Genomic DNA, 22928 nt, shown 5'->3' with positions numbered 1-22928 from the left:
ATTCTGTGCAGAGTAAGGGATCCACTGAGGTGTTTCAGCAGAGAAAGGACTCGGAGCTGTGGGTTAGGCAGAGGCATCTGGAACCTGGGGGCTCCTGAAGAATGTACCAGGGAGGGGAGAGGTAGAGACCAGAGGCAGGGAATATAGGGAAGGTTTGGACCACACAGTGGGGGTTGGTAATGGGGCTTGGAGAAGGGATTTCCTAAGAAGGGAAGAACCAGGTTGTGGTGAACGCAGTGTTATGAACTAAGTCTTTGTGTCCCCCCCTGCCCCCTGCCCCACCAAATTCACATGTAGAAGCCCTAATGCCCATTGGCTGCATTTGGAGATGGGGCCTCTAAGGAGGTAGTTAAGGTTAAATGGGGTCATAAAGGTGGGGTCAGGATCTGATAGGATTAGTGTCCTTATAAGAAGTGACTCCGGAGAGCTCTTTCTCTCTCTCTCTGTGTACAAGCACTGAGGAAAGGCCCTTTGAGGACAGAGCCATGGGAGGCCACCTGCAAGTCAGGAAGAGAGCTCTCACCAGAAACCAAATCACCAGAACCTTGATCTTGGACTTCCAGCCTCCAGACCTGTGAGAAATAAATGTGTGTCGGTTAAGCCACCCAATCTGGTATTTTGTGATGGCAGCCCAAGCCGACTAATACACCCAGACTCTTTGGTATTCTGCTTTTTCCAGACCTGTGTCTTCTTGCCAGGTTACAGGGCTCAGCCATTTGATAACTGGTCTCTTAAGGAACTTCTCTTCTTCCTCTAAACATTTCTGAATGGACCAGAAGGGTCATTGAACAATTATCTAGTCGTTAGCTTCTCTGTGGAGCCCAGAGAGTTGCAGGAAGAAAATTGGTAAATTCTTTTCATTCTTAGTAAAACCTAACATTATCTTGCTAATGCCTGATATTAAGAGTTCAAAGTCATCTCTCTACCATTGATCTTCAAAGGAAGAGATTTCCTTATTTGACAAGGCCTGAAAAAATGTGGGTGAGGTTCCTTTCAGGTGGGAATTTTATTTCGATTTTGTTTTTAAAAAATCTTTTAAGTATTTTTGTACAAAAAGTGTTGTAGTTTCTTTCTTTCTTTTTTTTTTTTAATTTGAAAACACCAGAGTGTGGGGGAGGAATGCAAACGAATAACAAAAAAAGATGCTTTTATAACGTTATTTTCACTGTTGAGAAAAAAGAAAATCCTTCCAACAGCATTGAAAAGTCCAAAGATGAAATAATCTCATTTTTTTCTCTAAAGGCTTTAAAAGCGTCTGCCTGTTGATTCCATCTCTTGTGTCAGTGAGGCCATGTCACTCTTCAGTGGCCCAGGGGTTCACTATTGCAGAAAGATCAGCCCAGGTTTCTGGGCACATGCCGAAGGAGAAGGGTGGAAGCATCAGGGGACTAAAAACCTTTCCCAACAGAAATGCTGTGGGCAAGGAGACCCTTCCCTGAACCAGAAGGAGGGACGGGGCAGCATCACTCCACCCCCAGAGCAGAGGATGGCAAGAGGCCTAGGGTCCCACTTCTGTGTCCATTCCCTTCCCAGAAGATTGTAAAACCAGTCAAAATGACATGGCTGTGAAGAAAGTGCAATGTATGTTTAGAAATACTGGTAGAGGGAAGCATCTGAGGAATGAGAAAAGGTTTGCCAGCTTTTACTACAAATGGGGGAAGAAGCCATCAGGGAGATCCCACCACCAGGTAAACAGACTTTCCTTTTCTGGAACTCCCGTAGCCTAGGAGGTCAGGTCCAATTTCCCTGTCCAGTGGACTGGACTTCCAGATGAGGCATTGTGGCTGCCTATGGACTCAAAGCACAAGACCACGATCCAGGGCCCAATTCCAGCTATAAGATCACCCCAGTGCCAACAAATGACGTGATGGTAACTTACATCCTGCAATTGGGAAATCTCACAATATTCTAGATGAGAGTTTTAGAACATTAAATAAATTTGCAAAGTGGCTGACTTCTCCCCACCATCCTTGCCACTTCCTGCCCTTGGCCTCCATCAAATCACTGGGTTCAGTGGCAACATGTGCCCCCCGAGCATTTCGAGCCCACCGAGGGGCAAGGAGCCCCCGGGGAGGCTGGTACCCTCATTTCCATCCCTAGTCTGAAGAGGAGAGGGCTCTGGGTGCTGCTGGAGCTCGTCTGCAAGAAGGCACAGAGAGGTGTGCTCAGTGCCGCCAGCCTCTCGGGAAGCCGATGTTTCTGGGATCTTAAGGTTTTCTCTCCTTTTCCTGGGAAAACGCTCTCTCAATAAAAATGAGTTGTCAGCTGCGCTTGAGACCCTCTAAATTGATTTTGGCTCTGTCCATTACAGGTAGCTTCTGTGTGAAGAACCCGTATAAATCTTACTCAGTGAGGGAGTGTTAAAAATGGCAAATTTCAGAGTAAAGGTTTAACAAAAACCATAAATAAAACTTCAGAAATAATGAAAGTGTTTATAAGCACCTGTGGAATTCTGCACAGGAACAACGAGTGTGGTTCAAGTGCCAAGAGATTGACTGAGATGCTGTGTTTGCCTGGAGAGAGGGAATATCCATCTTTGTTTGGCCTCTGCTCAGGGAGGCTTGACGTGGAGAAGCACAGACATGGGCAGGGCTCAATGGCTGGGTGCGTGGGAGGGACTTTATCACTGTCAGGGGCCGGGGCAAGTCCGGGCTCGGGAGGCTGCCAGCGGGAGAGGAACTTGCCAAGGAGCAGGACCTTGAGTCCCAAGTGTCCAGGCCTACTGTGCGCCTGCGTGGTGAGCAGGTACTAACATCACAGTGATCTCATAATCCCAGCAACAAGCGATGTGCCCGTGGCCCATTTTCCAGCTAAGGAGACTGAAGCAAAGAGGGGTCTGTGGCTTGTCGAGGTCCTAGAGCAAGCCATTGCTGGAAGCTGGAGCAGAGCCAGTGGTTCCCAGTGCCTGGCCCCAGTGGTACCAGGCCTGCATTGGCCCTGCCTCTCTGGGGAGTCCCCCTGCCCTCTGAGTCCCCTGGTTGTGTTTTCTAAATGAAACACTCTGGTGTTGCTGAGGCCCATCGGGCCTCCATCCCTGCTGGAGGCTATCATGCCTCCACCCACTGCAGCTTAGTTTATGCCCAGAAACGGGGCTGGGGGAGCCAATCCCTTGGCAGACTTTCTAATGGGATGTAGATCATTACAGATGGGACTCAGGTTTTACAAAATAGTTTAGGAGGTAGATAAATTAGATCATGAAAAGTGCATAAGGGACATCAATTATGCAGGAGCCAGAAGAATGATTATAAAGTGATCTGGCCTCAGTTTTGGCCCATGAAACATTTAACTGCGGCCATTGAAGTAGAACACATCCCTTGCTCCCTACTTCAGAGAAGTGGGGTGGTGGGGGATGCAGCTTTGCCCGAGGGGGGTTGTAAAACACCTGATGACCTCCTTCGCTTGTGGGCGTCTGGGGGTAAAAGGCCACCTGGGAGGCACAGAGCACTGGAGCTGGGCTCTTCGGGTGGAGAAGAGTCCGGGGGGCTCTGGGAGCACAGAGGGCCTGGAGAGGGCTCAGCAGAGGCTCTCCCAGCTCTTTTAACCCAGAGCACAAAGGTGCTCACCAGAACATCCTGGGGGAGTCAATAGACAACGTGACCCCTGGGTCCTCAAAGATCCCCCAAAGCTGTCATGCTTGTCCTGCTTCTTGCCCAGCAACAGTGCAGACCTGGCCTTCAGTGGGCTGGCATCTGCCGAACTTCCCTGACCTGATGCTACCGGTGAACATGGGCGTCCAGGGAGATGGGCAGGTGATGGTGACCCTGCAAGCAAACTGTGCATGTTGGCTTCCTCCATGAAGCTTCAGCCAGCATGGCTGGTCCCAGGCCTGGGCATGACTTCTGTCTCCGAAAGAACCCCGACCTGACTCTGAGCCACACACACAGGCTTCTGTGATGGTCTCTCAGCCCTACTGGAGGATGTGCTGTGTTTCTGGAAGGCAGGGGCCTTCTTCCTCCTTCTCTAACCCTGTGGGCTTTGGGCTGGGCACGTGGTGCTTCAGCTGAGCCTGGTTGGGTGGGGCTGGGGGTTAGTTACCAGCTAAGGGATCATGGCACACACTCCTGGGCTCTCCCTCCCTGTGGTGGGTCACTCTTGGCCATCGGCATCTCTTGGAATCAGGGTGTGCTTCTACCTGGAGTCCTCTCTTTGCTTTAGGCCCCCCTGTGCCTTGGAACACAGCTGCCAACAGCTGCCAGGAGGAAGAGGCACATGGCGTGGCTGCAGGAGTTCAGTCCTCAGCCTTGTGCCCTCGGGGGGAGGGCTGAGCGGGGCATGTCGTGAGTGTGCTGTGTGAGCGGGGAGCTTTGTGAAGGGAGGTGGATTGGGAGGTGGGTGAGCGCAGTGCCAGGGAAGGTCTGTTCCCGCTGGAGGTCAGAGGTGAAGGCGTGTGTTCCCTATCAGCTGGGTTCTCATCACCCCCATGGCCCTGGTCCCCCTGGCCTCTGGTCCTTCCTCCCCAAGGTCACCATTTCACTGGGTCTTGCTGCTGGGCAAGATCAAAAGCTTTTCCTTGGAGTGGAGAAAGCAGTGATGTGACCTCCTCGTTAATACTGGGGGCTCGGGGTTCTGGCAGATGTAGGATCACATCCCTCTCTGCCATTTACAAGCTGGGCTTCCTGGGATAAGTCACTTAACCTCTCTAGGCCTCAGTCTTCTCAACTGCAGAACGGGGATCACAATGACATCTATCACACTCTGCAAATGAAATGAATTCTCTGATGGGTGCTTGTCAAGGAATGGTGTGTTCTCCCCACAGTGGAGAGGTTGGTGTGGGACTTTTAGCCCTGCTTGGCCTTTTAGAGGTTGGAGTCTGGGGGCAAGCCCTTGGCCTTCCTGGTCTCAGTTTATGCATCCGTGAAATAGACTGACTTTGTGGTCAGATTACCCATAAATATCAGCAAGTCCACTTTTCAAAGGCCGAAGCCATTTGTTACCAGGGTATACCCTACTCATCCACTTTAAACTTGCATTATTGGATCATTAGTATTATTAAAGACAATCGCTAACATTTATCTGAAATTTCTCATGGTGCAAAGGCTGGGCTAAATGCTCTGCATGTGCTTTCCCACCTAACCTCCCAACTCAGTAGATGGTGGAGCTGAGGTCTAGAGATATTAAGGGGTGTGCCCGAGGTCACAGAACTAGAGTGATGGAGGCAGGGTCTGAACCCTGGCAGTCTGACTCCTGAGCAGAGACGTTCACAGGCAGGCCTTCATGGCAGGAGCTTTCCGAAGTCCTGCCTGGGAGCCCACCATTCTAGAATGAGGCGGACTGTGGCAGTAGGGGTGGGAAGGAATTTCTACTGTTTTTTACAAACCTGTCAGAAGGAGCCCCATGAAGGTGATTTCATTTTCTCTCGGATTCCAACACCAGTCAAACTGCGGTAATTTTCCCTGAACCAAAGGCCAGTCCGCAAACCTCTGAAATATGCTTGCATGCTGAAAAGGGCAAGCAGTCCAGCACACAAACGAGGGAAAGGGCACAGGGCTGGCTCAGCCATTTTGTGAGCTGATGGCTGGAAACGAATTTGGATTGTGCTTCTTCGGCATTTTGCACGCAGCGGAAGGAAAGTTTAAAAGATATTGCCTGGAGCTCAGACTAGGCGGAAGATTCCACCACGATGAAGGAAGCAAGAGGGCACATGTGTCTGTGGGGCTGGGGCTCGGTTGATTGTAGATTTATATATAGATAAGGCTAATTTATTGCCCAATCCACGAGGCCTTTGGATGAAAGCTGTTATTCATACTTGCACTGGGATAATAGCATGAAATGGGACTGTTCTCGGGTACGATTGTAGATAGTGTAGTGGGTACACTATCTACCCACTGTCCTGGGGTAGATAGTGCTCCAATTTATTGATTAACGCAACCCTTCTGGCCTGTGAGGAGCAGGACCCTGCTTGGCTGGTTTGTGTTGTGCCCACATTTAGAAGTCGTGGGACGGTTCACTTAACTGCGTTGAGCTTGACCGTTAAAAGGTAGAGAAGGAATCTTGGAAGAGGAAAGCCACAGAGCTCCTTGGAAGGCTGGAGGGCTGCAAAGCAGCGAGCATCTGGGAGTCTCTATACTTGGGTTCTTCCACCTAAAGGGAGCTCCTAGAGTTTTGGGAATCACTTCCTAAACTGTAAACTGTGTAGTCTTTCGTGTGCGGAGGTGGTGGCGGCGGCCGTGCTGAGCACTGATGATGCAAAGCTATCATTGGAATTGTCGCGGGAGAGAGTTCCTGGCATCCCTGAGGCCTCCCCAGCTCCCGTGACAGTGACAGTGGCACAGGGCTCCTCCTGCCTCCTAGAGACAACGTGAGGGCCTGATTCCCAGCTCACTTTGGGCTCCTTGGGTGGTGTTCCTGCCTGGGATGAGAACTCAGGCAAATGGCCATCGTTTCCGAGGGTGACAGGCAGGGGCGGAGGGCCGGGGCTTGGGTGCCTGTTGTGTATGACCACGATGCTAACCAGCTCTACCCTGTTCCGGGTCTTGGGTTGCGTGAACCTGTGTGTAAATGTCACAGCGAGTTTGACAGAATGTGGTTACTGCTGGCTCTCCTGGTTGGTATCTTGCAGCTTTCCCACTAGAGAGGGAATGAAACCAGCCCTTCTGTCCCCTATTGAAAGCTCACAGGGAAGTGTCTTATTGGCCCGTCCTGACCAATCACCGAGGGCAGTGGGGGGACCTGAGAGGGGTCTGGCTTAGGTCAGAGCTCTGATTCTGGCCATTTGCAGTAGCTGGAGGTGACAGAAAGGCAGAACATGGCAGCTCCACTTCCAGCCATGTGGCTGCAGACGGGGTGGCTGGCGGAGAGATTCCTTGCAGGAGGGTTGCCTTTTCCAGAAGAGGGGGAGAGCCTGGCAGAGAAGACTGGTGAGCCAGTGCACATTTTTACCAACAGCAGCAGAGGTAGAGTTGACAGTCTGCCGATTTGATCGAAGGGACAGTGTCTGATTGAAATGTGTATTTCTTGATTACTAGTGAGATTTGTTGGCCATTTGTGTTTTTTTGTGTGTGTGAATTTCCTGTCTGTGGTCTTTGCCCATTTTTTTGGTAGCCGTTGCTGAATATTTCAGAGGAGTAGGGGAGGTGAATCTGAGTTTGCTATTTTCCGCCGCCTTTGGTGAGTAATTGTGCTGACTGTATTTACTCCTGCCTAGAAAAAAAACAGCTGGGTCTCCAGGAAACCACTGTGGGAATCCAAGTAAAATGCTCTCTCCTTAATCAAATTTCTTGTATTATGAATGGTCATTAAATATTTTATGTAAGAATGTAATTACTGATTAGGGCCAATATCAATAGCCTCAGATAAGCAGTGTATAACACTAATTAGAAGGTACTGAGTAGCTCCCAGTGAGTTGTCTATAGCAATTTGGGAATTACCGTAATTGTTGGCAAGCTGAGCTGGGAGGCGGGCATGCTGGCTAGGGGTGGTGCTTGTGTGTCTCTGTCAAAGTTGCGTTGATGGGGGTAATTGTGGTGTGGCGGGAATCACCCTGCTGATTTGGAGGGCTCCCTTTGGGTGAGCTGTCCTGCCTGGTGGGTGGCATGGTGGTCTGTACTGCACCCTCCATCTCCAGTCATGTGGTATCTGGGTTAATGAGGTGTTGCTCTGAATGGTGGAAGTTTCCAGCCTGAGAGGTGGGACATCCGATCACTGCCTCGCTCACCTCCCTGCCTGTGTACATGCCTCTCCAGTCTCTCTTACCCCTTCCAACACACACACACACACACACACACACAAACACACACACACACACACACACCCCCCACTGCTTAAGCATTACTGGCTTTGTTTGTTTGGAATATTACTTTGTGAGGGTTTTGCTCTACCTCTTGCAGGGGCAGCTGAACAGGCTGCAGGGAGATTTACTGGCTGCAATATGTCAGGATCACATCAGCATCCCAACTTGGGTTACCCAATGTGTGTAGCTCGTGAGAGGAGGGAGGGTCTTCAGTCTTGGGGCCCCCATGTCTCGGCAGGAGTCACAGTGAGTTAATCCCTCCTGAGAGACTTCCTCAGCCGTGGGGCAGTGCTTCCTTCCTCCCCGATGAGTGGGCTAGAGATCATCACCAGGGACCAGTGGAGAGGGCTAAGAACGTGCGGGGAGCCACAGGAAGAAGGATGGGGGGTGTCTGCTAATGCTGCCCATGGGAGTCCACTCATGGTGGTACCGTAGTGGGGAACTGGCTTAGGGGTCAGAATCCCAGCTCCACTTCCCACCAGTTCTGGGAAAACCATGGCACCTCTCTGAGCCACTGTTCCCTCTTCTATAAATAGAGGGTAATGATACCTACCTTGCGGCTGGTCATTTTAGAGGTGGTGCAGCCTCCAGAGCCACCCGGGTGGCCTGAATACGTGTCCATGCCGCTCCCCATCTGTGCAGCTTCAATCACGTTATTTAACCTGTGAGTCTCAGCTTCCCAACACGTGAAATGAGGATAATAACAGGACCTACCTCACTGGATTCCTCGGAGGATTAAATGAGTTGTAAGGAATTTAGAGCAGTAAATGCTACACGAGTGCTTGTTAAATATAAATAAAAGTTGCATAAATGGCCTGAGATGTGCCAGGCAGCACCAACCAAGTGCTCAAGACACCCACTGTACTAAGTGCTGGAGACACAGATGTGAAGGAGCCAGACAGGGTGTCCCCCTTTCCAGTCCAGGGGAGACACAGGACACCAGTCGGAGAGCAGGATCATGGCACACGGTGGTTAGCGCCATGAAGAAAAGGAAAGCAGGGTAAAGTGGTGAGGAATGACAGGATGGGAGGGAAGGTTATTTTAGGTAGTTGGGGCCACATTTGAGTGGATACCTTAGTGAAAGGGGGGAGTGAGTCATGGGAAGAGGCAGAGGGAAAAGCAGGCAGAGACCCTTAGCTGAGGCTGTGGCTGCTCTGCCCCAACCCTGTGCATCCCTTCCCAGGCTCATGCGCACTCCTGCCCGACCCCATCCTCCCTTCCTGCCTTCCCTCCCAACTCCTGGTGCCTGCAGCTCTTTGTTGGCAAACTGACCTCAGGCTGCTGGCAGACAGAAAAGATACCTGGGAATTTTCATCCTCCCCCACCCCCCGGAGGCAGCCTTTAGCCAGTGACTGCTGGGTGCAGGGGTGCACCTGCCAGCCTCTTTGCCCCTGATGGGGAGTGACCTCCACTGTTTCCTGGACTCCCCGGAGGTACCGCGTCAAACCACTGACTGTGGGACTTTGCTAGATGGTGCTCGCTCGCCTGGCTTCGTCCCCTCCTGATGCTTCTGGCTCACTTCCTTACTGGTTTTGTGGGAACGCTCCCCTAATAAATCAATTTCACATGTACCTCCTCTCAGCTTCTGCTTCTGGGGAACCTAAATCAGACCCTGAGCCAGAAACGAGTGTGACATGTTGAAGGAATAATGAGAGACCGGCAGAAAGCGGGGAGAGGATGAATGGAGGAGAGGCTACAGAGGTAGGCAGGGCTGGATCATTTGGGGACTTGTTGGCTGTGATAGATTTGAATTTTCTCCAAGAGCAGTAGGAAGTTATTCGAAGTTTCTAGGCAGGGGAGTAACAGTATACAATTTATTTTATAAGAAAACATCTCTCTGGCTGCTATGTAGAGAATAAACTATTAGGGGAGAAGAGTGGAAGCAGGGACACCAGTTAGGAGGCTGCGGTAGTCACCCGAGAGAGGGATGATGGCCTTGAACTAGGAGGGTAGCCAAGGGGAGGGATTTGGGGTTTGTTCTGAGGGTTGGTAGGTGATTGGCCACTATTAATGTTTAGACACATGGGTTCAGTTCCATAGTTTGCCCAAAGTCATAGCAAGTCTAAGAGTTCAAAATGGGGACTGTGGGCTGGTGGTGGGCCTGTGGTGGTCCTCCTCCATGGGTCCTCTCCTGCCCTGCCACAGACATGAGACACAGACACACACACCTCTCCTTCCTCTGAACCCAGGAGCCCCTGTTGGAGCCTTTCTACATCGTCACTTTGTACCTTGTCCTGGCTGCTTGTGCCTTCCTCCCTGCTGCTGGGCTGTGCCCTGGGGCCCTGCTGGAGGGGTCCTGTGGGAAGAGCCTGGGCAGGAGGGTGAGGTCTCCATCAGATCCTGCCCCTCCCTGGGCCTGGCTCCTTGCCTTGGATGGAAGGGAGTCAGGGGTAGGAGCACAGAGGCCCTTCTGAGGCCTGTTCAGGGGCCTTTAAAGGGAGGTTTTGTTGAGAGCTTTGCCTGAGGAATGAAAGGCCAAGGGGGCCCCTGCTGAGACCCAGCCTATCAGGCAAGGGCCAGACAGAGCCCACTGTAGCTGTGATCAGGTTGAGTTGGAATCCATTTTGCTTCTGTGAGTTAAGACATTATTTCTTCAGAAAGCAAGACAGTTGTTATAAGTTACGTTTTTTTCAGGTATGAAGTATCTGGAATATTAAAACGCTTGGCTCTGACTTCCAGACCCCCAGGGGACAGATCTTAGAGATATAAACTCCTTTCTGCATGAGATATAAAGTTCATGGTGAGCTTTAGTGGGTGCTGGGCTTTCTTTGAGAAACCTTTTCCCCTGGCTACACTCCTTTTCATAATCTGAATATGAAATAGGATGCTGCAGGCAGCTGGAACCAGGCAGGGTCTGTGGTTTGATCCCCAGGGCACATCTGGTGGGCAGATGTGGAGAGTCTGTGTTCCTGGGTGCTGGGCAGTCCCTCAGCAATCCCATGGACCCCTGGGAGGCTAGGAAATCCCACCTCTAGAGCCCTAGGACCCATTGACCAGCTGAGACCCCCAGTTTCCCCAGAAGTAGCCAGTGGTATCTGGAGAGATCTGATCTGTCTATGCGGAACTTTTAACACTAAAATATCCAGACCTTCAACCTCTTTTTTTTAAAAAAAAAATTTATTTATTTGTTTTTATTTTTGGCTGTATTGGGTCTTCGTTGCTGTGCGTGGGCTTTCTCTAGTTGGAATCTAGAAATTCCACTTCTTAATGTCTATTCTAGAAACATAGTCCTAATGTGTGCAAAGAGACATTTATGTGGCTGTTCCTTCCAACTTGTTTTTTACAGTGACAAAATGGAAACAAGCTTAAATTGTCCTAAATATTAATTAAACTGTGGAATAGTCATATTAGGACCTGCTTTTAAGGGTAAAAATCCTTCAGCTAGTTATGTGCATAGTGTTATGTAAAGACCCCCAAGCTTTATTACTAAGTGAAAAAAGTGAGGTGCAGAATAATTTGTATAACATGCCATTTATGTTAACCCCCCCTTTATTTCTCTACATACCGTAAAAGCTAGACAAAGCAAATTGAAAGCAGTGATTATCTGGGGAGGGGACTGGGATTGCGGGTGGCATCCTTAAGGGGGACTTTCGTTTCATACCTACAGTTGGAGTATTTTAAAAATGAGAATATTTTTCAAAACTACTTGTATGGTGAAGAAGGTTAGTACAGGACATAAAGTAATTGATGCCTATTATAAGAGCTTTGTTAAGCACAGAGCAATGTCACCTCATGTTCCACTGTTAGCATTTTGGTGCATTTTCTTCCAGTCTGTTTTTTCCTTATGCATTTTTACACAGTGTTAAGCATACTATAAGATATCATTTTGTCCCAGCTTTTTCCTCTTAACATTTTGTCACAAACACTTTCTGTACTGTTTCAGACTCTGCATAAATATCTTTAATAGCTTCATAATTTTCCATTGTGTGTATTTAGACATTTCCCATTTTTCCTTCCCATTTTAAAAGTGATCTCTGTTTGCCTAGGAAATCTTCGATCAGTCTGTGAGACAACAAAAGCATAACTATTCTCATGCCTGGTGCAGTGTGGTACATGGAGTGTGATCGGTGCATGTGTGTGTGTGTGTGTGCATGTGTGTGTGTGTGCGCACACATGTGTGTGTGTGTGTGTGTGTGTGTGAGTGTGTGTGAGTGAGGGTGATGGGAAGCTGAGGCCATTCCAGAGAGGTGGACCAGCGCTGGCTGTCCCAGGGTAATTCAGGCAGAAGAGGCTTGCAGGTCAGGTCATTGGTACTTTTTGGATATATGTCTCTTCTACGGAATTATGACAGCAGAGGGAATGGGAGTGTCCCACACTGGGGCCCTAGAGTCCTGGGTTAGAGACTAGCTTACACTAACTCTGTTACCCTCTCTGGAAAACATTTTTCACTGGCCTGCAAACCATTTTGTGAATACAGACAAGGAGATTTCCAGAGGGGTGTTCTCTGGATGATCATGTGCAGGCAGAGCCTTGTGGTTCGGTCCCTAGGGAGGCCCTTGTGGGAAGAAAGGGAGCAGTTTAATCTGTCCCTCTTCTAGGCCTTGGTTTTCTGCTCTGAGAAGTGAAGCTACCTGTAGCAGGAAAGAGACAGAAAACCTAAAGGGCAATTTAAGACAGGTTAAAGAGGGGACTGTTTACAATGGCGTGGACTGGTTGAAGGGAACCTGCAGGGGATGGTGTTGCACCTCTGGGCTAACAACTGCATCTCTAGAAACCATTGCTACCCCTGGGCTTGTAGGGGGAGGGGGAAGGAGCTGTTAGGAACTCAGGGAGAGCTGAGGTCATAAGAGAGAGGCTGCTGAGCAGAATCTGTGGCCTTAAGCTGTCTTATAAACTAGGATTTAGTATGGAGGGAGCTGGGGGAGTAAACACTACAACCTCTGTTTCCTCCAATTTCCTAGTCCTCTCCCATTGGCAAACCTAACCAAAAGCCAGAGGTGCAAAGGGAGGCTGGGGCATGCCGTCCACCTGGGCCAGCCACCCGGGGCACAGAATAGGGCTCTACTCCTTTGTCAGGGAAAAAAAGCGATGGCCCCAACACCATGGAAACACAAAGTCCCATCAGCTATTGGATTTTAGTATGAGGAGATCAATCCAGTTATATTCTCACCAGGAATCTAATTAAAACGTTAGCTTCTACTGGTGTGCTTCCTACAAGGTAGTGGGAAAAAAATTAACAATTAATTAACATAAAACACAGGAGCTGCCGTCTGGTCTGCAGCCAGTCATGAGGCATGAGTTGATAACCTTAGCTTTGGTTTTTCACCAACCATTCCATGTGCCACTGACCCTCTGCCAGCACCTTGGCTTGCTGGCTTATTTTGTTTTTTTAACGTCGTGGTTAAAACTTTACATGGGCCTATTGATCAAGTGCTGGGGTAATTGGGAAAATAGGTGATCGGCTTCACAAAGATGGTCATTTCATCCGTGTGATTTTTGAGAGCCTTTGTGCTCTCAGTTCCCTCTGGTGAGGATACCCGTGGGACAAGGACATCTTCACACATACTCTGCTCACTCTGAGTCATCCTTCCTCATAGGTGTCTATGTCACCAATATTTCATTCTTGTTCTTTGTATGTTTCTGACAAGCTGTCTACCTGTTAGTGACTGACTAATCAGGGTAGATTTATCAGGCTCTTTCTCCTTCCATGGATTTCCTGAGTTTCTGCCCATTGGGAGGCATTGGGAGGGTTTCCCCTCACCGTTGACTTCCAGGGTCATTCTTCAGTGGGATTGCGACGTATTGTCCATCCACTTCTGACTCAGTTGAGCACACTGTGCAAGCCAGCAGTAAACCAGGCCATGCTTTACCCTCATCTCTTTACTGATTGTAGGGAGCTCTCTATGAGGCATAGGTATGGGTCAAGGCAGATGGGCTGAAGCTTTGGGAGTAAGTGCCATGGGAGTCTGAGCCACCTGCTGTACAATCTACTCTTCCTTCTGACCTGTACAGACTAGATCTTATATATACCATTTCCATTTGACAATATAATTCTGCTCTTTACTTCCAATTTTGTAATTCAGCGGATCACACAGCTCTTAGTGATGGGTGGTTTATGTCACGTAGTCATTTAGTATCCCATGGTCTGGTGTTCAGCATTTTCCACAGCTTAGCAGGAAGCCAGGAGCTGCTTTACAAATGCAGCACTATTATTAGCAGAATTCCTACTCTAAAACCTTGGGATTTGTGCTGTAATATTTATATTAGGGCTTGCTAGAGGCTCTATATAACATCTCTATCTGCCAGAAATATTTCTAGTACAATTGGATGTGCTGGGGTCACCACATAAGAGCCACAGAGCAGCTTATAGCCAGGACCTTCTATAGAAACTTCTCCTGATCCAGACCTCACTCAAAACTGGAAGACTTACCAGTTATCTAGGAAGAAATCAGAACAAGATGCCCAAATGTGTTATATATTTCCTCCACAATCCAAAGAGGCCAAATCAAGTATTATGTTTTCCTTTGTGGTGAACGGTGGAAGGAAAGCAATATTTTTGTCACTTTAGAGGGAATATACCTATGTGTTCTGGGCTACTGCACCCTTAGAAACTTTACTTATATGTCAGGCCCTTGAATTTTTGCAGAGTTTATCACCCATTTTCTGGCATGCATATGTCTTACTAAAATATGTATGGTGCTTACTCATTCCTTCTCAACAGGTCCAGCTAGCATAATTACTTCAATGTAATAGGCTATTGTGATTTTCTATGGGATAGCAAGACAATTACGACTATACTGCAACAGAGAACAGACTATATTGTGACAGAATAGGAGAGTTGACATAACTTTGGGATAAGAGAGTGAAGGTATACTGCTGTCCCTGCCATGTGAAAATGAATGGTTTCTGATTATTTTTATTGACCAGAGTTTGTTAGCTCAATAACTGCACACAAGATTTTTATGCAAGGGAAATCTGGTTCTTTGAATGAGGATGAGGATCCACTTCAATCAGCAAGGAAATATCAAGAGGACTTAGAGGTTCAAAGTTCTCATCTACCTAAATGTCCCCATTCCAGTTACAGGGTCTTATATCTTCCCAGCCAGTGCCCTCTTACCTTAGCACAGTGTCTCTCAACCTCGGAACTACTGACATTTTGGGCTAAATAACTGTGTGTGGGGCTATCCTCTGCCTCTCTGATACTTACAGCTACTCTGGTCTCTATCCACTAGATACCAGTAGTACGCCCCACAGTTGTGGCAACTCACAATGTCTCTAGACATTGCCAAATGTTCCCTGGGAGGCACACTGCTCCCACTTGAGAACCACTGCCTTAGTATAAGAGATCTGGAAAATATTCATATTCATGGTATGAGAACTCTGTAATGCTTATAATTAGGCTTTGTGCTTGGTCCTCAGCCATATCTGCCCTGCCATTATGGAGGATGAGGGACTCCTTCAAAGTGCCATGAAGTCTTCCTGATTTTCTACCTGTTTTTTTTTTTTTTTAACTCAGGAATTCAAGGTCTTCATTTTGTCATTTTCTGTGTGTATTCTCCCTACAGCAGTCAGGGCAGTTGGCCCATCCCAGGGTCTTTGTAATCACCATTGTCACTATAGTGCCAGAGTGCCAGAGCCACCTCAGCTCCCTACATTTTGTCTTCTGCTGTCACTCGTCATTTACCATCACCAGTGATTTGAATAGTTGTAATGCCCCTCCTTACCACAGATTGTCACTATCCCATCTGCCCTTAAAAGAGGCTCTCATCGATTAGGTTAGTTACGCAAATCCCATTTTTAGGCCCTATTTCCTGGTGCCACCTCCAGTACCAAGTATTGTAAAAGTCAAGAGAAAAGTGGCACACTCAAAAGAGTAATTAAAGAGAGGTTAATGAAAGAACTATTTATAAAGGTGTGAGCAGGATGAAGGATTCCAAAGTAGACAAAAAGATGGTGAAGCACCCAGAAATTAGTAAGAGCAGCAAGCCATTCCCTCCCCTGGACTGAAAGAGGAGAGGGAAGGAGCTGTGCCTGGAACCCAGTGAAAGCAGTAGACAAGGGCAAGGGGTCTCTGAAGTTGTTGAAGGCAACTACTGTTGGAAATGTAACTATTGTTAAGTGACTGCCAGGAAGGAGAGGAGGTGGGGGAGTAAATACTCTAACCTCTTTTCCGTCCAATCCTCTCATCTCTGGGTGCCTCTTAGTGGCTGAACTGGAAGCCAGGGGAAAAGAAACCCATTTAAGCAATCTAGATAGGTTAGCCTCCTGGGGCACAGAGCAAGAATGGAGAAGACTGGAGAGGAATATGGTGGATAAACCAGGAATAGTGGCTGAGCCAGGGTTTTTTTTCAGTTTTTGTTTTCTTTGTCACATGAACTTGTTTTGCCGTAATTTAATATTCCAGTCCCAAAAGAATCTTAAAGATCACTTAGTCATTTTTGAGTGGTATGTAATGAAGGCATAATTTTATTTATTTTTTATGTGGCTATGTTCCAATAAAACTTTATTGACAAAAGTAGGAAAAAAGAAACAGGCAGTAGACTGGACTCAGTCCACAGGCCATAGTTTGCTGACCCTTGAGTTACAGTATAATACAGTATAATATCTCTTAGATATACCTTGGTTTACATAACCACTTTCTTATTGCTGGGCATTTAGATTATTTCCCCAATTTCCTTATTCTAATGAAAAAATTTAAATACACGTCTCTATGATTATAACTTTGCATTTCCAAAATTGCCCTTGGGGTAGATTCCTAGAAGTAGAATTTCTAGATCAAAAGCTATAAATAATTTTAAGGCTTCCTATTCTTTTGCTGCTTGTGGGGAGTATAAATTGGTGTGTGTCATTTCTGGAAAGCAGTTTGGCAATGCCTAATTGATGCCTCCCCAAGATCTTACTAGTTCTAAGTATGATCGTTGTAAAGGAAAACAAAGAAAGTGGCATGGATTTTATGTTTAAAAAAAGGTGTCCCAGTGTATTGTTTTGTGTGTGCATAACTGATTACAGAAGTTCAACTTTTTTCTGTATTTTCTTTTTTGAAAAATTTATTTTATTAAAGTATAGCTGATTTACAGAAGTTAACTTTTTTCCATCTTTCTTATCCATTTGCATTTCTTCTATTTCAAAGTTTTTGTTTTTATCTTGGCTCATTTGTTTTCTTTTCTTTCTTTCTTTTTATAATTTTGTCTTTTCCTCTCCAATTTTATTTCAATTATATGTATGTTTAGGGGGTAAAAATCTAAAAGCATAGGTTGTAGAATCAGACTGCCCAGGTTCATACTCTGATTCTGCCACTTCCTTCCTTCTTATGCCTAAACTTCCGCGTTTCTAGAATGGAATCAATAAGACATATTGTTGCTTTGAGAAAAGTATGTAAAGCACTTTCTGCATTGCCTAGCATATAGTAAATGTATAATAAGTACTATCTATGACAATGATAATGGAGACAATTCTTTCGCTACTTAAATGTTCATTATCTATCTGGTGATCAAATACACTTTTACCTCTATTTTCTTTTAACTTTATTATGGTTTAATTTTAAAAAATTCCTTGGATGTTATTTGGTATAAGGTATGAAGACAGGCTCTAAATTAATTTATTTTCCAAATAGCTGAATAAATATTCCAATATATTTTATTGAATAGTACATTCCTTCCTCATTAGTTTGTGACATGACCGTTATCAAATATTTTGCTTTTACGCATTTTAGGATCTACCTCTGGGAAACCAAGTGTTTTAAAGTTATCTGCTTCACCATCACTGATATAACGTTTTAACACCCCATAATACAACTAACTTGCATTACTCTAACTTCTCATTTTTCTCTTAGTCTCATAAATTTATTCTCCCAGTTGCATTTTATAGTCATGTCGACAATTTTCAGAAAGAATTGCTGTTATTTGAATTCAGATCAGAAGTAAATGATACTTACAGAACAACCTGAGAACTGACATTTCTATAATGAGCTTTCTTTCCATCCTGAAACATAATGTGTATCCTCATTTATTCAACTCTTCTTTTATATTTTTTCAGTAGAGTTTTATCATTTCCTATATCACGTAAAAATAGATAATACTTATTGAAAATTAATGCTGTGCAGGGCTTTGTTCTAAATACATTATGAATACGTTTAACTCTTAAGACTGTAAGAGAGAGGTTTGCCATTATTCCTATTTAATAATGGTGAAACTGAAGAATGTGAAGGGTAGGTGATTTGTCTCTGATCACCTTAGGTCCAAAGTCAGAACCAGAGTCTGTCTCCAAAAGCCCATGTTCTTAATTATTCTGATATACTCATCGTATACATTAGATGTTAAAAAGAATTCTTAGATATATTATATCATTGTGGCTATGTGAATGAGATAGTTTCCTCACCTCCAGTATTCCTTTTAACTGGTTACTGCTAACACAGAAGGGAAAAACTATTGTCTATTATTGATAAACCCTTATAATTTGTAAGTTTATAATTTGAGAGATTAAGAAGAAATACATAAAATTGGGTACAGATTAGATCATTTTAATTTAAACATAATTTTAATTAAAAAATTGAGATCAGTATCGTTAACGTTTACATTATCAAGTTTATTCCACAAATAGCATTTAATAATATTAATTAAATGTTAGAACAAATTAAACTTCTTCCCATTTAACGACTGATAATAATTTAATAATAAGAAGAATAATGGCTAGGGACTTCCCTCGTGGTGCAGTGGTTAAGAATCTGCCTGCCAATGCAGGGGACACCGGTTCGAGCCCTGGTCCAGGAAGATCCCACATGCCACGGAGCAACTAAGCCTGTGTGCCACAACTACGGAGCCTGTGTTCTAGAGCCCGTGCTCCACAACTACTGAAACCCTCTCGTCTAGAGCCCGTGCTCCACAGCAAGAGAAGCCACCGTAATGAGAAGCCCACTCACTGCAACAAAGAGTATCCCCCGCTCACCGCAACTAGAGAAAGCCCGCGCAGCAATGAAGACCCAACGCAGCCTAAATAAATAAATAAATTTATAAAAAAAGAAATTCTCACACAAAAAAATAATGGCTAACATTTAGTTTGTGTTTCCTCTATATTAGTTGCTATAGCGAGTGCTTTGCAGGCATTAGTTAATTTAATTTCTTTTAATTAGTTATGCAAGGAAAAGCATGCTTTGCCAAGAAATAAATATGACATCTATCATGTTTGTTGGGGACTGGATATATATTAAAACCCAGATTAAAATTTAATTATGTGATTCAATAGCAAATAGACAAAAGCTGCTTTCATGACCTGGTGTTTTGGATTCTTGCATTTTGCACTAAAAAACACAAATGGTTTATTTTGACTATGTTTGAAATGACAAGATAAGAAAGATTGGTCTCAGGCTGTTATTTGTAAGCATTTTGTCACAAATAACATATTTTGTGTATGGGCAGTCTTGATTCTCAACAAATGAAAAGCCAAATTGTATATAATTGTCACTATGTTTTCTTTTTAAACATTCACATTTTGAAGGAGTAAAGATAGCTCAATGTACTATATGTGATTTCTGATCAGATGACTGCAACTTCCTGATCTGGCAAAAATCATCTTAGGGTGATTGTGCAGAATTATTATCATTTTTTATAGTCTTCATTAATTTGTTGTATCTTAACATCAGTGTTTCTTATACTTCCTGACTTTAACCAATGGCCCATTATAAGTTAAATAATGTATAAGAATAGGACATTTAAAAGAGTATAGTGATTAAACTTGCTATCGCAGTTAGCACTTGTCCAGCTAAGTTACAAATCCATTAAGAAACTGATTTGTTAGCAGGTCTCGATTGCCATTCTTGCTCTCTTAATGCACCTTAAGGAACTCTTTAAGTTTAAAAAAATTGAGGTACAGTTGATTTACAATATTATATGAGTATCAGGTGTACAACATAGTGATTCATAATTTTTAAAGGTTATATTCCATGTATAGTTATTATAAAATGTTGAATATATACCCTGGGCTGTACAATATATCCTTCTTTTTTTTTTCTCTCTTTTTAAAAAATTTTTAACATCTTTATTGGAGTATAATTGCTTTACAATTGTGTGTTAGTTTCTGCTTTATAACAAAGTGAATCAGTTATACATATACATATGTTCCCATATCTCTTCCCTCTTGCGTCTCCCTCCCTCCCACCCTCCCTATCCCACCCCTCTAGGTGGTCACAAAGCACCGAGCTAATCTCCCTGTGCTATGCGGCTGCTTCCCACTAGCTATGTATTTTACGTTTGGTAGTGTATATATGTCCATGCTACTCTCTCACTTTGTCCCAGCTTACCCTTCCCCCTCCCCATATCCTCAAGTCCATTCTCTAGTAGGTCTGTGTCTTTATTCCCATCTTGCCCCTAGGTTCTTCATGACCATTTTTTTTTCTTAGATTCCATATATATGTGTTAGCATACGGTATTTGTTTTTCTCTTTCTGACTTACTTCACCGTGTATGACAGACTCTAGGTCCAGCCACCTCACTACAAATAACTCAATTTCGTTTCTTTTTATGGCTGAGTAATATTCCATTGTATATATGTGCCACATCTGCTTTATCCATTCATCTGTTGATGGACACGCAGGTTGCTTCCATGTCCTGGCTATTGTAAATAGAGCTACAGTGAACAGTGTGGTACATGACTCTTTTTGAATTATGGTTTTCTCAGGGTATATGCCCAGTAGTGGGATTGCTGGGTCGTATGGTAGTTCTATTTGTAGTTTTTTAAGGAACCTCCATACTGTTCTCCATAGTGGCTGTATCAATTTACATTCCCACCAACAGTGCAAGAGGGTTCCCTTTTCTCCACACCCTCTCCAACATTTACTGTTTGTAGATTTTTTGATGATGTCCATTCTGACCGGTGTGAGATGATATCTCATTGTAGTTTTGATTTGCATTTCTCTAATGATTAATGATGTTGAGCATTCTTTCATGTGTTTGTTGGCAATCTGTATATCTTCTTTGGAGAAATATCTATTTAGGTCTTCTGCCCATTTTTGGATTAGGTTGTTTTTTTTTGATATTGAGCTGCATGAGCTGCTTGTAAATTTTGGAGATTAATCCTTTGTCAGTTGCTTCATTTGCAAATATTTTCTCCCATTCTGAGGGTTGTCTTTTGGTCTTGTTTATGGTTTCCTTTGCTGTGCAAAAGCTTTTAAGTTTCATGAGGTCCCATTTGCTTATTTTTCTTTTTATTTCCATTTCTCTAGGAGGTGGGTCAAAAAGGATCTTGCTGTGATTTATGTCATAGAGTGTTCTGCCTATGTTTTCCTCTAAGAGTTTGATAGTGTCTGGCCTTACACTTAGGTCTTTAATCCATTTTGAGTTTATTTTTGTGTATGGTGTTAGGGAGTGTTCTAATTTCATTCTTTTACATGTAGCTGTCCAGTTTTCCCAGCACCACTTATTGAAGAGGCTGTATTTTCTCCACTGTATATTCTTGCCTCCTCTTTCAAAGATAAGGTGACTATATGTGCATGGGTTTATCTCTGGGCTTTCTATCCTGTTCCATTGATCTATATTTCTGTTTTTGTGCCAGTACCATACTGTCTTGATTACTGTAGCTTTGTAGTATAGTCTGAACTCAGGGAGCCTGATTCCTCCAGCTCCGTTTTTCTTTCTCAAGGTTGCTTTGGCTATTCGGGGTGTTTTGTGTTTCCATACAAATTGTGAAATTTTTTGTTCTAGTTCTGTGAAAAATGCCAGTGGTAGTTTGATAGGGATTGCATTGAATCTGTAGATTGCTTTGGGTAGTAGAGTCATTTTCACAGTGTTGATTCTTCCAATCCAAGAACATGGTATATCTCTCCATCTATTTGTATCATCTTTAATTTCTTTCATCAGTGTCTTATAATTTTCTGCATACAGGTCTTTTGTCTCCTTAGGTAGGTTTATTCCTAGATATTTTATTCTTTTTGTTGCAATGGTAAACGGGAGTGTTTTCTTAATTTCACTTTCAGATTTTTCATCATTAGTGTATAGGAATGCAAGAGATTTCTGTGCATTAATCTTGTATCCTGCTACTTTACCAAATTCATTGATTAGCTCTAGGAGTTTTCTGGTAGCATCTTTAGGATTCTCTATGTATAGTACCATGTCATCTGCAAACAGTGACAGCTTTACTTCTTCATTTCCGATTTGGATTCTTTTTATTTCTTTTTCTTCTCTGATTGCTGTGGCTAAAACTTCCAAAACTATGTTGAATAATAGTGGTGAGAGTGGGCAACCTTGTCTTGTTCCTGGTCTTAGTGGAAATGCTTTCAGTTTTTCACCATTGAGAATGATGTTTGCTGTGGGTTTGTCATATATGGCCTTTATTATGTTGAGGAAACTTCCCTCTATGCCTACTTTCTGGAGGGTTTTTACCATAAATGGGTGTTGAATTTTGTCGAAAGCTTTCTCTGCATCTATTGAGATGATCATATGGTTTTTCTCCTTCAATTTGTTAATATGGTGTATCACATTGATTGATTTGCGTATATTGAAGAATCCTTGCATTCATGGGGTAAACCCCACTTGATCATGGTGTATGATCCTTTTAATGTGCTGTTGGATTCTGTTCGCTAGTATTTTGTTGAGGATTTTTGCATCTATGTTCATCAGTGATATTGGCCTGTAGTTTTCTTTCTTTGTGACATCTTTGTCTGGTTTTGGTATCAGGGTGATGGTGGCCTCGTAGAATGAGTTTGGGAGTGTTCCTGCCTCTGCAATATTTTGGAAGAGTTTGAGAAGGATAGGTGTTAGCTCTTCTCTAAATGTTTGATAGAATTCGCCTGTGAAGCCATCTGGTCCTGGGCATTTGTTTGTTGGAAGATTTTTAATCACAGTTTCAATTTCAGTGCTTGTGAGTGGTCTGTTCATATTTTCTGTTTCTTTGTGCTTCAGTCTCAGAACGTTGTGCATTTCTAAGAATTTGTCCATTTCTTCCAGGTTGTCCATTTTATTGGCATATAGTTGCTTGTAGTAATCTCTCATGATCCTTTGTATTTCTGCAGTGTCAGTTGTTACTTCTCCTTTTTCATTTCTAATTCTATTGATTTGAGTCTTCTCCCTTTTTTTTCCTAATGAGTCTGGCTAATGATTTATCAATTTTGTTTATCTTCTCAAAGAACCAGCTTTTAGTTTTATTGATCTTTGTTATCGTTTCCTTCATTTCTTTTTCATTTATTTCTGATCTGATCTTTATGATTTCTTTCCTTCTGCTAACTTTGGGGTTTTTTTGTTCTTCTTTCTCTAATTGCTTTAGGTGTAAGG

Source organism: Balaenoptera musculus, chromosome 3 (assembly GCF_009873245.2).
Source record: "Balaenoptera musculus isolate JJ_BM4_2016_0621 chromosome 3, mBalMus1.pri.v3, whole genome shotgun sequence".
NCBI lineage: Eukaryota > Metazoa > Chordata > Mammalia > Artiodactyla > Balaenopteridae > Balaenoptera > Balaenoptera musculus.
This window is presented reverse-complemented; position numbering follows the sequence as displayed.